Here is a 16,663-nt window from a genome sequence, read left to right on the forward strand (position 1 = left end):
AAAGGAATTGTCAAGAAATAGCAATACTAAAAGAAGATAAGAGATAAAATTATGTGAATTTATTGTGCTCTGTAAAAAATAGCAGGGTAGATGCATGGTTGTACACTGTGCATTTATAAAACTTATTAGAAAAATTAAATTCCAATGACATGAATTTACACAACAGTGCCCTGATAAATTAAATGAGCTTTTATAACTGCAAGAAGCCAAAGTTGACTTAGGTTGTGAAAAAAGTTATCTATGTCCTGACATATTCTTGAATGTAATGTCTTTATTTGACTATGAAAGTATACTGCACATGTGCAGTCCACACATTCAAAGTATTTGATTTGATTTAGCAAAAAGACTGAGAAGCTGCTCAGTACAAGTAACTACGGGAGGGGAGTGCAACTGAAAACTAGCACGATATCACTTCTTACCTACTAGCATGGCCAGAGACAAAGGTTCTGATGCCAAGCACATGGAGCAGTTAGAACACATCTGGATTTCCTGTGGGAATATAATGTAGTACAGCTTTTAGAGGAAAGAATATGAAAGTTTCTCATATAGACTTACAAAAATTACTTGAAAATTCCATTTACATGTGTGTGTGAAAAATGAAAATTTTAATCAAGTAATTATAATGTTTTAAGAAGCATTATTCATAATAGCTAAGAGATGGAAGCAACTCAAGTATCAACAGAGAGATAAATAGATAAGAAAAAAGAATTGATTGCCTCTTCTTTTCACAAGATCTTCTGTAAGTAGAGTACTAAGTTCAACAAGTTTTTGGACAGTGCTACTGGTACTATGACCAAAGGAAAATAAAATAAAAGCAACCAAATTCTACTGAGATATTAGATTCAATGCCTCTAAACATCTGGGTGATAAATAGAGACTTGGCCAATGGCAATCACTGTGGAAAGTACTCCATTAATCTATTAAAAAGTCCAAGGTGATTATTTTATTGTTTACATCTATACATGAAGGGGGACTTATGTTGCACAATGTGACCTTGAATTTAATCAAATGAAATTCATCTTTTTTACATGTAAGCATTTATTATCTTTTTTTTTTACTGATACTATGGCTTTTTTATTTTTAAAATCATTTCATTTCCCTCATAGAACCATCACATCTTTGAACAAGGAAGGTAAGGCCTATCTAACTATTTTTCAAACTTCCATGGCCCAAAGATTACTCTTCCAAGAAGCAAAACAAACTTTTGCAGACCTCAGTTTGTTTATGTGTGGAAAACATTATTATTTTGAATAGTTATTGCTATCAATTAGAGTTTAAAAATAACACTATAGTTATTTGCTTCTCCGGATTCTGAGCTCATCAAGGATAGCATGCATTTTGCATTCTTTATCATGTTTTAAGCATATCTCTTGCAATATGAATGATTGTAAGTTATTCTATGTACTTCACAAAAACATTTAAGGAAGTGAAGAAAAAGCAAGGAAGTACAACGGACGTGTGATGTCTCAAAAGAATCCAAACAACCAAATTTAAAACCTTCCCCCAGAATTTGTGGTGGTTGTTAAAAGCTATTTTATTGAAATTTCTTTATTTTATTCTTATTTTTACTCTACTCATCCACCCGGAACAGAAATTCTGTTCAGAGTTGGAACTATCATGATGAAGTCAGCATGCCTTCAGCAAAAACAGATGAGGAAGGACGAGTGTCCCTCGGGACTAAGTGCTGAGGATGAGCTGTGATGCCAAGCAGAAATATGAGAATGTTCTCAAAAGTTAACTGAACAAGTCTAGAAAAAAGTGATTGAACTTGACTTTCAGTGCTCTTCAAATTTCCTCCAGAGTGACAGTTTGTCTCTATGGAGGAATTGTGGTGCATGTTGTGAATCCTGCAGAGAAAATTCTGACAATCACCCTGCTTCTGGAGAGGGTAAAAGTCAATTGAACAGAGGCCCATTTAACTGACACATAGGTAAACATTTAGCAGCATGACTCTGGCAAAGCTCTTTGACTATACTATTCATTTTTTCCCAAACTGAGAAAAGAACGATTTTGGTGCCCAGTGGTGTTTTTATGGTTGGGAAATAATAAAATATTCAACTAATGTTTTATATATTAAAGTGTAATCTCACCATGAATGATGCAATTAGTTGTCTTTGCCAAGTACGGTAATATATACAAAATATTATATAGAAACAAAGTCTAGAGAAAATAGTTCTATCCCTAAAGAGTAATTTTCCCTTTAGAGGATTTTCACTTAGTAGAGAAAAACATTGAATAATATCCCTTCCATCTCCCTCCTTTCTTGTTTTTCTTAGCTTCCTTTCTTCTTTTTCTCTCTTTTAGGTATAGACACACACACACACATACACACACACACACATGCACACGCACGCACGCACACACGCACGCACGCATGCACGCGCATGCACGCATGCACGCACGCACGCACGCACACACGGGCACGCACGCACGCACACACGCACACACACACACACACACACACATCCCCTTCCACACACATACAGAGAAGAGTGTATAAAACAAACAAAGAAGAAGTTTGGAGATAGTGGCTTCCAGTTTACCATTGAAAGTGTCAGGTTTAAAAAGATTAGAAAGTTTAATGCCAATCATCTAACATTTGAAATTTATAAGCATATATTCTGGAAAGTACATAAAAGGATACCCTGTAGGTCTTCAGGATTTGAATGTCGGTTTTTAATGTGTATGTGACAACATTTTCAAAAAGCATTAAAGTAGAGACCAAATACAATTTATTGATGTTCTAATTTAGAAGGTATAAATGCAAACACACATTCATTAAACAAACTAAACTACATTCATTTCTTTCTGCTATTTTGCTCCAAATAGTGAAATTATCTTTCTCTTTTAACACTAAATATAGCAAATAAAATTATTTTAACTCAACTGTGAGCATAACACATTGGTAGAGACTAATAGTTTAGGGAAACTAGATATTAAGCATTACAGAGGATAATGTCAAAAAAGGGCATGTTTTCAAGCAAGAAGATTTATTAACATAAACTATATTTCAATGTTGCAACTATCAACAGAGCATGCTATCCTTTTTAGAAAAATGCAACTCAATTTTCAGGCACATATAAAGAGTATGCAGAAATGCTTTCTTGCAGCTGAAATAGATCTCCACTGAACTACAATCAATTAATCTCTTCTATAGACACACATATTTATAATGCCAGTGCTAAATTAGGCTGTGACACAATGTTAACACAAGTATGGTAGGCCAAAATTAGATAAGTAACTTGCTCACCTTTGGTTTAACCAAAATTTAATTGAGATTATTACCACATAAATGAATATGTGATCAAACAGAAGGGATTCATATAACAAAAGATAAGCAAACTACATGCATAGTTCCAACCCAGTAGAGAAAGGTGTTCTTATTTGGAGTAAGCTTTTGACATAATAGTAATAGACAGTTTGAGTTATTTCTTATATGCACATGAATAAATATACACATACATGTTAGTTTTTTCTTATCCTTACTGCTAAGAGTGATAATTGGAGGAAAATTGGAAACTAAAACTTAAGAAAAATTATCTAGGCATGGTGATTCACACCTTTACTTCCAGCATGAAAGAAGCAGAGACAGGCAAATAGTTGTGAGTTCTAAGCCAGCCTGGTCTATGTAGTGAGTTCCAAGACAGCCATGGTTGCATAGACAGACCCTATCAAAAATATTTTTAAAAAAAAATTTCATGTAAGCATGAGGCTGGAGAGATAGCTGATTAGTTAAGAGTATTTGCTCACAACTTCCTATAACTTCAGTCCAGGGGATCCAACAGCTTCCATAAGAAGCCATACAGCACACACAACACACACACACACACACACACACACACACACACACACAAAAACACAAGTGTGCACATACACACATATATAAATAAAATTTAAAAATATAGCTCCAAAACTCATGCATCATTCAAATACCTTTGTTGCTGCTATGTTTTCACTGCATTTCTTCCCAGAAAATGTATATATGTCATTTTCCATGTGTTTTACATTGTCTTTATCAATTATTCCATCACCATAGTTCATTTAATTAATCATTTTAATATTAAGAAATATTGTGATTTTGCCATGTGATCCATTTATATATTTATCAGTTTGATGCATTAAAACTATGTACCAATTATCTAAGGTTTATTTCATTGTTAGTGAGAATGAATATTTTAAACGTATTTTGGACTCTACATTTGTAAGTTGGTAATTTAAGCCTGTTATATTTTATTGAAGACAATATAAGCTCTCTTCAAACACAATATTGTAGTAAAATTAATGGAAGTGTGCTAATAAAATGTATTCGCAATGTATTTAGCAAATATAATATATATTATTTCAGTCCCTTAACTTCGATGAGTTATAAATGTTCTCTTCTGCAGGTGTCTTGAGGACTAAATGTGACTTTAACTAACCCCTGCCTCAGAGGAATGATAATATAAATGCACATGAAACCAAGGGATGTAAGGGAAGCTATCATGTCCATATCCTATAAACAGAAAAAAAGCCTCTGAAATTGGATTGAAGCAAAAAAATTATTAAAAAATACCTAGAAGGTTTTTTTTCAAGCCACTGATTCAGCCTTCTGCCCTTTAATGTTCTTATTAATAGTTAGCATCATTAAGCCTTCTATGATGAATTTATTAATTAGAATGTGATTTTTATATTACTGACTCATATGATTATTTTTAACACTACAAGATTGATATTTCAGAAAGGAACAAAACAAATCCATTTGGCATTTTAAAAATGATAAAATTGTGGAGGGTCATTTCCTTACTACCTTTATAATTAAATAAATTTAAATCTCAAATTATTGAATAAGTATCCACAATCATAAACTTAATTAATTGTGTCCATTTTGGGGACAATATGTAAGCTCTGAGCTACTTTTACAGTGTCATATCTGCCTTCTATCATACTCTCATGAACTAACCCTATGAAACTGAAGGCAAGCCCCCAATTAAATGCTTTATTTTAGACATTAAATTGGTTATGGTGTCTCCTGACAGCAATAGAAGAGAAAGTAAGACATGTTATAGTCTAATGTAGTCATATCATTATTTACACAGCTTCCTGTACCTGGAATGAATGTGACCCATCATTTTTTTGGTTTCCCTTACACTACCTTTTACTACTTGTCTGAATATAAAATGCTGTACATTTTGGTGCATAAACAAATACCTAATTCTATTAAAGTAAATAATGTGCAGTTTAACTCTAAGATAGTACTGCCATAAATATTGATGAAATCATAAGACCCTAAAATAAATTAATATTATAGTCCCCAAACTGACAAAAATACTAATCGAAACAAAGTATCTTTTCTTAAAACTAGTAGTTACTGAAAGCAATTTCTCATAACTAGTACCTGTGATATGATTCCATCGTAAATGCCTTTGACGAGCAGGCAACCTAAGTTTGCCTCAGAATGACTGTAAATGTGAAAGATAAAAAGCAATTCCCCAAAGTTTTCCTCTGAAAATATATACATATATATAGTATAATAAATGTGCATATATTAAATACATGTAGAGCTTGCAGTGCAACATTTTAGAAATTGACTTTGTCTTAAAGAACTTTGAATTCTCCAAATCCATCAAAAGAAATGAGTTCTTCTAATAGGAATTTTATGCCTGCTTGAACATATGAAGCAGCATAATTTATATAGAATCATGGGACACTTCACACTTGTGCTGAAATGGCCTTTGGGACATTACATTCTTTTCCAGGATTAGTATTTTTTTTTGAGCTTTCCTGGAATTATCTCAGAATCTTCCATGTACCTAGACTTGAAAAGAGTATCCAACACACATAGATAGATAGATAGATAGATAGACAGACAGACAGACAGACAGACAGATAGATGTTTGTTATATATGACAGGACTGAATCTGAGACAATTGATAACACTCTGTATGCTAAAATGAATACTGAGGATAATTAAATATGTATCTGTGAACAGATTGTTTAAGTGTTCAGTACACATACAACAATTCAAAAGCAGTAGTTGTCATGAATGAATATAATTCAAAGAAGGAACTCAATTTGAAGTTAAGTAAAATTTGAATATAAAAGTTAGAGAAGGTCCTCACTGGCTAAAAAGGGAACAATTTGAGCTATGATGACTTTTAAGGATCAAAACAGAAAATTACTAAATTCTTGAAGATTAAATCTCATAAAGTAACATCAAAAATTACTAAAACATTGATCTGAAAGCATAAAAAATGAGGGAAAATTTTAACATTTATCCTTTAATTCCACATAAACTATATATTAAGGTAATCAAATAAAATGAGTACAGTAAAATTATTCTTTATAACAGATTAATAATTTGGGAAGAACTATAGAAAACATCTATTATCTCTAATGGCTTAATATACCATGATAAAAACAGTCAATAGGAAAACATTTGAAGAAAATGTTGATTATAAGCATAATAGTAAAAGAATCAGAGAGATAGCACTTGAATCCACAATAATAGGTTACATTATTGAAAATAAGACAGTCTATAATCTGATAATGTGCTTCCAGATGGGATGCAATAGGAAACATATACTATCACTCAGAAACTATTTTGCCAAGAATTGAAAAAAAAATGCAATTAAGCTTCTAGCTGCACCTACAAGCATATGGGAAATACACGTAATAGAGCTTCAATAGATATCATACTTTAAATAATGTCATGAGGAAGACATCTGTCAAATCTATAATGTGGGATGGACTCCAGGACAAATGATCTGGTTGTTCTTTCAATGAAGTATGTGATTTGAGTCATGATCAGTGAAAAACACATAGGAAAAGAAACACAAAACTTTACAGTGACGTGTAATGACGGGATCTTGTTTGCATCTTAACTAATATAAATGAAACTTTTAAAAGTATATTTAGTAGAATCTGGGAAATTTAATCATATATGGTATCAATCATAAAGGGTTTAATTTTATAAGGTTAATTAGGTTATGTTGTTAAGTGGAATAATAACATGGCAATTAAACAAAACTATCAAAATATACATTTTTATCAGATGTACTTATGAATTTAAGTATTTTCTGGCAAAATAACATAAAGTAGCAGTCTGTTCTAAACCACTCTTTAGTAACAAGACAAAAGATAATAGTTGCAACTTGAAGAGTGCAGATTCTTTTTTCTTCTTCCAGTTTGTTTGTTTGCTTGTTGGTTGTTTGTTTGGTTGGTTTTTGAGACAGAGTTTCTCTGTGTAACAGACCTTGCTGTCCTAGACTCACTTTGTAGACCAGGTTGGCCTTGAACTCAGAGATCTGCCTGCCTCTGCCTCCCTGAGTTCTGGGATTAAAGGTATATGCCACTGCACCTAGCTCCAGATTCTTAACTAATGCTAGATATTCAAGGTAAATGATATTTACAGAGTAAATACAGTTTTTTTACTTTTTTTCCCTTTTATTGAAAATAGACTCTTGTCTTACAATATATCCTGGTTAGTTTCCCCTCCCTCTCCTTTCCCTAGTTCCTCTCCATGCCCACTAAAAGAAGAAAGGTGACTTTAGAAAAAAAAGAAAAAAGAAGGTGGACAATCATCCCTAGACAACACATAAATATAAATACAGAGTAAGAAAAGTAAAAGACTGTCCTGTAGCAAGCACTTACTTTCTGCTGAACACTGTGCTAATAGTCCACTAATCCTCAGCACCTTACATAATAGGGACCATTCTTTAGCACCATACTTCATCAGTCTGATAAAACAATTTATTTCTAGCATTATATTTTATATGTGATGAATATTATGTTTGAATCTATCTGAGTCTGTTATCTAATTGGTTATATTGATTTTATATCATCTGAAGAAATGTTTGTAACAACAGACAATATATATTTTAGATTCCAATGTCCTATCCTGAATCCTCATGACTATATCTGAATTTAGTTCACCATTACTCCACTTTCTGCTCACAAGGAAGCTATGGACCAGAACTGATAACCAGAATTCTCTTAGTTGTTCATAATAACTTGAAAAAATAAAAATCAGCAATTATATATAATTTTAACTGTGTTCAAGTACATTTCAAACAATCATCTTTTACAACATGGAAACTTTCTTGCAAAATAGGTAGGCTCTGTACAAAATGACTCTCATTCCCTCTAGGTCGGGGAATCAGGAGTTAGCATTCTTCCCTTATGTACCAAATTCTTGAGACTTCTGAGATAAGAGTGTTTTACACTCTGAAATGATTGAAAACTCAAATGATGAACTATTTTTGTAGCATGTTCAAAGCTACATGAAATTCAGATATTGTTACCCATAATAAAAGTATGTTAGAACACAGTGACATTAATACATTTCCACATTGCCCATGGAGGCTTCCGTGCCACATCAGCACTATTGGATATTTGAAAAAATGATGATGTGCTGCCACCATATCCCTAGCCCTTTACAAAACAACATTGTTAGCCTCTGGCCAAAATAGTCCAAATATCTTCTATGAACCAAGCACCACTGGGAGGACCTACACTTGTAGCTTTCACACACAGAGCAGTGCAAAATAAACATAACACATTTGTAAACTTACTTTTTCCATGGACTATATTTTCTTTCTTTTCCTACTGATTATCTCCATCCTTTCCTTCCTCATTATCCCCCTCAAGTACACACAAAAAATAAGTGGATACATAATTTGATGTTATATTGTTCATGAAATTTGATTTGCTGTAAATATCTAGTCATTCTTAAGTATAAAGTTTTAGCAGATACACTAAAGATATTGTAAGAGCACTATGCCTTTTCAAAGTATTCTGTTAGTCATTTATCAGAAGTATGATATATATAAGTTGTGCTATATCTAAAATACTTGTTTTTAACATCTCAATGCATAAAGCAAATTTTTCTTCATGCAATGTGGTAGTACATGAGGCATACTGAAAAGTATCTTATTGCTAAAGCAATACTCACCTAGGGAAAGCATTCAGCAAAGTATTATTTGAAAGATCCTAGAATCAGAAATAAAAAAATCCAAACAGCATGGTAAATTCCTTATTTATGAAGAACAATCCAAGTATAGATGAAGTATGAGGAACTTATTGAGAACAGCAGATAACTTAAGGAAAATGCTGCTTAACTTATAGCTTCCACTTACCTATTGCCCATAGGTCATGGGAATTCTGTGATGATATATGAGTCTTCCTTTCAATGGCTGTATTTTGAGAGTGGTTTGTTGTTGTTTTTGTTGCTGCTGCTGTTGTTGTTTTGATAATAATTGATTTTTCTGGCATATAGAAGAAAGGCTGTTGCTACATGTCTGGAGACTTTATTTCTCCTTCCAGCTTTGCCATTGATAAACTGTATAACCTACTACAGGACAGTTGCCCTGGTATCCATTTCCTCTATCCGGAAAGTATAGAGGAATTTACACAGGAACCAATGTGCCCTTCTCTTTAAGTTCTTTGGTGTAGTGGTTCTCAAGTTTTCCTATGTGAGTACCTTCTCAGATTAGTATGTAATAGCAACTTACAATTTACACAAAAGGGAGAATAATCATAATGACCATCAGAATAAATATTTATAAGTCCAAGAAAATTTCCAATAGTATATAATAAAAAGAAAACATTTGTTTTGGTAGGGGTGATGCTCTTGCCACTTGAAAATACTTATAAATAATTTTAAGTAGAGAACTGTTTAACTGTAGATAAGATGCGTTAATGTATTCTGTATACAAAACCAGGAAACCATGAATATTTGAAGTAAAGATACACTCAAGTCTTGACACACAAGCCTGGGTAGGAATTCTTTCATATGATGGTTAATGCATAATTTCTACCATCAGGCAAAATGGCTACTGTATAAATGAGCTAATTGGTTTTTGACAGATTACCTATTTTTTTCTAATCTTATCTTTCTCATTTCAAACATATAAACTACTGAGACAATTGTTAATATGAGTAAAATGCATACTTAAATGCACTGATGGAACATTACAGGGAAATATCACAAATTAACTCAGTATCATTAAAATTATTAGAGTGATATTGAAAAGAATCATTCAAGGCTAGTGCAATGGCTCACAGATAAACAAACGTCTTTAAACACACAAGTGCTGCACAAGACTTACAACTTCAGTTAAATTTCAGGAAACCATGGAGGAAAGTGGACCAGTACCTAATACCTGCCTTCTTACTCCCAGATACATAACACAAGCATACACACACACACACACACACACACACACACACAAACACTATATAATTAATAAGTGAATAAGTAGCTGGAAAGATGATGGCTAGGGGGTTAAGAGCACATGCTGCTCTTCCTGAAACCTGAGTTTATTTATGAGTTTTTCAAGTAAATAGGTAGATGATAGATAGATAGATAGATAGATAGATAGATAGATAGATAGATAGATAGATAAGAAGACAAACAGATAGTCAGGCAGACAGAGAGACACACAGACAGACAGACAGAGAAATGATGCTAGGGGGTTAAGAGCAAATGCTGCTCTTGCTGATAATCTGAGTTCCATTCTGAGCCCTCAATAATAAATAAATAAATATCTGGAGAGGTGATGTTTAGGGGCCTAAGAGCACATGCTGCTTTTGCTGAAAATCTGAGTTCACTTCTGAGCACTCAGGTGGTGGCTGGTAATCATTTGTTACTCTAGATCCAGTTCTAGATCATCTAATGCCTTCTTCTGGCCACTATGGGTACTGCATACATTTGGTGCCCATACATACAAGCAGGTAAAACATTATTAACATAAAATAAATACATATTTAAAAATAAAACATTTGCATCATAGGAAATTCTCAGAAAAGCTTTACTATAGTGAACTTAACAGTATGATGCTTTTATACATATTTTTTTCATAAATAATTATCACCAAGCTTGCCTTTGAAGCTTCAAAGAAGATCCACAATTATGTATCCATTTTAAACAGCAAATATTCTTCTTTAAAATTTTTATTTAATTAATTTATTCATATTACAACTCAATTGTTATCACATCACTTGCATCCTCGCATTCCTCCCTCCCTCCCACTTTCACCCTATCCCCCTCCCCTAGGTCTATGATAGAGGGCAATACACTAATGAGGTCTATCCCTATAGAAGTTTTGAATAAAATCCATACTGTTTTCCATAATGCTGTATTAATGTATATCCTCACCAAAAAATTAAGTATTTTCCATATCCTTACAAGCACCTGAAAAAAATAAAATAAAACATTTGAAAGTAAAATATAATTGATTTCAGATACAAATTAATGTGTTTCTAAATAATAATTGTTGACTATTTGAAAGACTAAAGCAAGGGAAATAAAAATTATAAGAAAAACATAATTTCACTGAAGAAATGTTTAAAAGCTAAGTAAAAAACTATTCTTAAAAAGTCAACCAGTCTAAACACGTCTGCAATAATAAGCTCATTTTTAATGTTAATAGGATCCTACAAAGTCATGGTTGAAGTCTCATTTCCGTTTCTCAATTATAACCTGACTTCTGAACCATTCCAGTAAACTTTCATTCCTTGTATATCCATGGTGGTTTTTAAGAGATATGTACATGAAAATATGATGACCACAGTTATCAGTCAAATTCAAATCATGAATTCATAACAATGTCTAGAGACTTAGAAAACTTGTTATTTTACTGTGAACCACACTCGCGGAATATTTTATCTGAAGTTCATTTTTAAGCCTGGTTTGTGCTATAATAGGGGTCTCATTCCAGCACTGTTTGTCTATGTCTTAAAAAGTCTTGTTGCATGCACAGCATTTATTTGTATTTTATAGTAATTCAAGTCTGTGTCCCCACTGATAGTTTTCCTTATAAGGAAGATTTCAGTGCACTTCCTTAAAGTACTGAAATCATTAAATACATGTTTTATATTCAATATCAAAGATACATTACTGCCCTGATACTGAGTGGTAAACTGTCTGTGGGCCAGAGAGGGTGGATGGATCAAATTAGCAAAAACTAACTGCAGATAAAACATCACTAGAAACTAACATTGGCAACAAATGGAATATGAGGAACCAGCTCTGATGTTCTTCTGCACATAGCAAACTCATTCCATTAAGTAGCTGATAGTAGAATCAAACTTTCATATGAGTATGTGACCTAAAATTGTACAAAGCCTGTATGTACAGAGACAGAATAAACTGCATTGCCAAGACTGCATGTGGCACAAGAAAGGAGATGAGATGCAACTAGGAAACTGGGAACTCAGCCTATACTGCGCACAGCTATAATGGCTAGAAGTATCCTATACAAGAGAAGAGTCCCTGGTGGCACTCAGAGGAAGGATAGCAGGTTACCAAGAAGAGACTTGATACCCTATGAGCATATATAGAAGGAGGAGGTCCCCCTCAGTCACAGTCATAGGGGAGGGGAGTAAGGGGAAAATGGGAGGGAGGGAGGAATGGGAGGATACAAGGGATGGGATAACCATTGAGATGTAACAAGCATAAATTAATTTAAAAAGGAAAAAAATAAAAATACAAAAAAAAAACCCATAAAAACAAAACAAGAGAAGAGTCCCAGAGTCCTAAGATCTGCAATATCCCACAGAGGCAAATATATATATATATATATATATATATATATATATATATATATATATATGTATATATATATACATATATATATACATATATATATATATATTGTTTAATGTGAAATGGCATGAAGATTTAAAACAGAAACAGCATCAACCTATCAACCTCTCAAAAACGCTCATCATCAAAAATTGTAAGAAATTCTGATTCATGAGCTCATAGGTAAATTTAAATCAAGAACATGAGGATATTTGAGCACAGTCTCTCTTCTGGTTTAGATTTGTATTTTTTAAAAAGTATCACTGAAATAAAATACCACAAAAATAATAAGTAGATTTTACAATACAGTCTTTTTTTAATTTAAGTTTATACATGGTTGCACATTCTTGGCCATTTCCTACTTTTCAACCAGTTTCATTATATTATGAATGGAATTAATGTGTTTCATGTGATAGCTATTTTGAAATACATAGAAACTGTAAAATTGTTTTTGTTCAAACAATCTTATTCAAAAATTACAGAAGTAATGTGATTTAAATTTCACCAGATCCTCACCAGCATTTCTTAGGTTTTTAAATGATTATCATCTTAGCCACTCTAGTGGATAAGCAGTAATACCCACCTGTAGTGTCAATTTGCATTTCCTTAAAGTATAATGACATAGAGAGCATTCTTGTAATTTTGCTCCATTTACGTACAGTCTTTGCATAGATCTGTAGTCAAATAATTTGTCCAGTTTTTAATTGGATTTACCGTTTGTTGTTGATTTGTATAGGCTTTGGTATATGGTGATACTGTGTTTCGTTTCAGATGCATTATTGGACAATATTAAACACACATTCTTCAGGTGTTGTATCCTATGAAGTTAAAAAAAAAAGCTTTTATTTTTATTTTCATTTTTATTTATAACTTGAAGCCACATCCATTGAAGTATTAATTCCAGACCACAGGGGTTTTTATCTATATATTCTTCTAAAATGTGTTATAGTTTTAAATTGGCAACTAGTATTGGTGGCATATTTTGACTTGAATTTTATTTGTTGTTGTTGTTTTTTAAAGAATCCAACTTGGTTCGTGTGAAGTCAATATTCAGGTGTAGTAATTGTAGCTGAAGTTATAAGCTTGTAAGTCTAGATTGTGAAACTATAATGGAACAGCAAATGAAGAAATTCAACAATCTGGTCTGAAATAGGAAATAATTAATATACAAATGGTTAGCCCTGAAAACATATACAGCATTAAATGTGATGATCAGGTTGCATTTATATATTTACAAATACAGACACACACACACACACACACACACACACACAAGAATAAAATTTAAAAAGAGTTCACAAATTTGAAATAGAGAAAGGAGGGATGTGGGAAGGTTAGGTGGGATGTGGGAAGGTTAGGAGGGATGTGGGAAGGTTAGTAGAGAGGAAGGGAAAGGAGGAAATGCTGTTATTATATTATAATCTAAAAAATGAGAAGTATTTTTGAAATTAGTCAATGATCTCAGCAAACAGAACAAAATTTAGTGTGTCTACCAAAAGGCAGATATTCAAATCAGCATCTATTTGGTTCCAGCTGCCCATAAGTTTTAAGTCACATCTAAACAAAATGACAGAGTAATTGTAATATCCAGTAAAATACTAAGAAAACAAATCAGGTACTATAACTATTTAGCAAAACAAAATAGAAAGGGAAAAACATCAAGGGTAACAAAGGCCTAAATCTCACTTTGATAAAGAAACAAAACAACAAGAGAAAAGGATTATCATGCATTAGCTGACCAACTATGACAGATATGAAATATTAAAAAAACAAAGAATTAAAGAAAATAAATTATACTGCTCTGTCTTTTCTTCTTTTAATTCATACTATGTTTGCCATATTAGATAAGATGTAGAAGTCACTAAAAATTATTGTGGTATTTTGGCATAAGGACATATTTCACTAAATGCATGTGAAGTAAGATTTTCCATTTTCATGCAACAAATAGATTAATTCATAGGTAAGTAAGAGAAATAGATCTTTGTGACACAGAGTTCTAGCACAGGCTCCACATAATGCCAGTCAGGGCATTGGGAAGGTGGATCACTAGGCTAGTGAGCAAGAATTAGGTCCTCCTTCAAAATTTGTAGATTTATTTTGAAATTATAATATTCAAATTATACTAGAAACATACTGAATAATAGAGCATGAAGCAAAGGAGAACAGTTGAATCCTATATTTATTGAAATCTTAATTGTTCAATATGGAGTTTTGTAATATTTTTTTCTGTTTTTTTTTATTAATTTATTCTTGTTACATCTCAATGGTTATCCCATCCCTAGTATCCTCCCATTCTTCCCTCCCTCCCATTTTCCCCTTCTTCCCCTCCCCTATGACTGTGACTGAGGGGGATTACCTCCCCCTGTATATGCTCATAGGGTATCAAGTCTCTTCTTGGTAACCTGCTGTCCTTCCTCTGAGTGCCACCAGGTCTCCCCCTCCAGGGGACATGGTCAAAGGTGAGGCACCAGAGTACGTGAGAAAGTCATATCCCACTCTCCACTCTACTGTGGAGAGTGTTCTGTCCATTGGCTAGATCTGGGTAGGGGTTTAAGGTTTACGGCCTGTATTGTCCTTGGCTGGTGCCTTAGTTTGAGCGGGAACACTGGGCCCAAATCTGCCTATCATAATGTTCTACTTGTAGGTTTCTAGGACCCTCTGGATCCTTCTACTTTGCCATTCTCCCATGCTTCTCTCATCTAGAGTCCCAATAGAATGTCCTCCCCTCTGTCTTTTGCATTTAAATGTTTAAATTTTCTATCCAGAGTGGGTGCCTAATGTCTCCTAATAATGTTTGTAGACTTTGATTTAGTTGTTCCATATATGAACAGTGAATTTAACTAGAAAACATGGAATAAAAAAGGGAAATTTCTTCTGTACAATGAATCTTCATTATAATGTTATATGAGTAAATGACCCAAAAATAAATCAACCACATGAAAAAAATAGAAAATTAAAGATATGTTTTATGGCTGGTAGGATGGCTAAATGTGTTCAATCTCCAGAACCCATATAAAGATAGAAACTGACTCCATAATTTTTTTTCTGACTTCTATATGTGTGCACATACCTGCAGAATTCATACACATAAAAAATGCTAAGATAAAAATGTGATGATATTTTTAAATTGTACTAATGTATGTTTATAATCAAATAAACAATCCTGAAATGTATTTACAACAGGAGATTGGAGAGGACACCCTTTAACTAAACACGCCTCCTAATAGAGGAAGGGGAACAAAACACCCTGCCTAAATGATGTGCAGGGATAAAGATAGAAAAGATAGAGCAGAGATTGAGAAAGTCCAACCAATGCCTGGCCCAACCCAAGGCCCACTCCTTGGGAGAGTCAACCCTTATATACAGGAGCCTAGCAGAGTTGTCTTCTGAGGGGCTCCGCCCAGCAGTGCTTTGAAGCAGATGCTGAGACTCACAGCCAAACATTGTACAAAGGAGAGAAAGTGTTGTGAGAAAGTCACCTGGAGGTGACAGGAGTTCCACAAGAAGACCAACAGAGCCAACTAACCAGGCCCCAGAGGGGTTTGCTGACATTGAAGCACAAACAAGGAAGGATCATACATGGACTGGACCTAGGCTTCCTACACAGATGTAGCAGATGGGCAGCTCAGGTTTCATGTGGGTCTTCTAAAAAATGGGAGAGGGCTGTCTCTGGCATGGACTCTGTTGCTAGCTTTTTATCATTTCCCCCTGGCAGGACTGACTTGCCAGGCCACAGGGGTAGACGATGGTGCTCATTCCTAATGCAACTTGATGAGCTGGGGTGGATTGGAACTAGGGTTGCCCTTTTCTGAGGAATAGAAGAGGGGGAGGGACAGTGGGAGGAAGAATGAGACTAGGAAGTGAGGAGGGATGGGGCTATGATCAGAATGTAAAGGGAATAAATTATTAAGTAAAAATATAACACACACACACACACACATACACAAAGAATTGGAGGTTTGTGGGCATAAGTGCATGAAATCTACCTTGAGACATCTTAAAGGAAACAGTTTAAGAATGTCAAGGTTTATGATTCTCAAGGTAAGGACAAGATATCTACACACTTAAATATCTATACAGAATGTGCTAAAGCTGGCCTGA

The 16,663-nt window shown here is 33.6% G+C and overlaps 1 pseudogene across 1 annotated transcript in view; it reads left to right on the top strand.

Moving 5' to 3' along the window:
• The first annotated feature begins 427 nt into the window (after positions 1-427).
• LOC311602079 (large ribosomal subunit protein uL22-like) overlaps positions 428-16,663 on the top strand; it is a 35,812-nt pseudogene continuing 19,576 nt past the window's right edge. The window contains exons 1-2 of the transcript in view: positions 428-504; positions 1,801-1,888. The product of the transcript in view is annotated as a large ribosomal subunit protein uL22-like (transcript). The remainder of the gene's footprint in view (positions 505-1,800; positions 1,889-16,663) is intronic.

The sequence above is a fragment of the Acomys minous genome (genome assembly GCF_964271855.1).
Source record: "Acomys minous genome assembly, chromosome: 7".
Classification (NCBI taxonomy): domain Eukaryota; kingdom Metazoa; phylum Chordata; class Mammalia; order Rodentia; family Muridae; genus Acomys; species Acomys minous.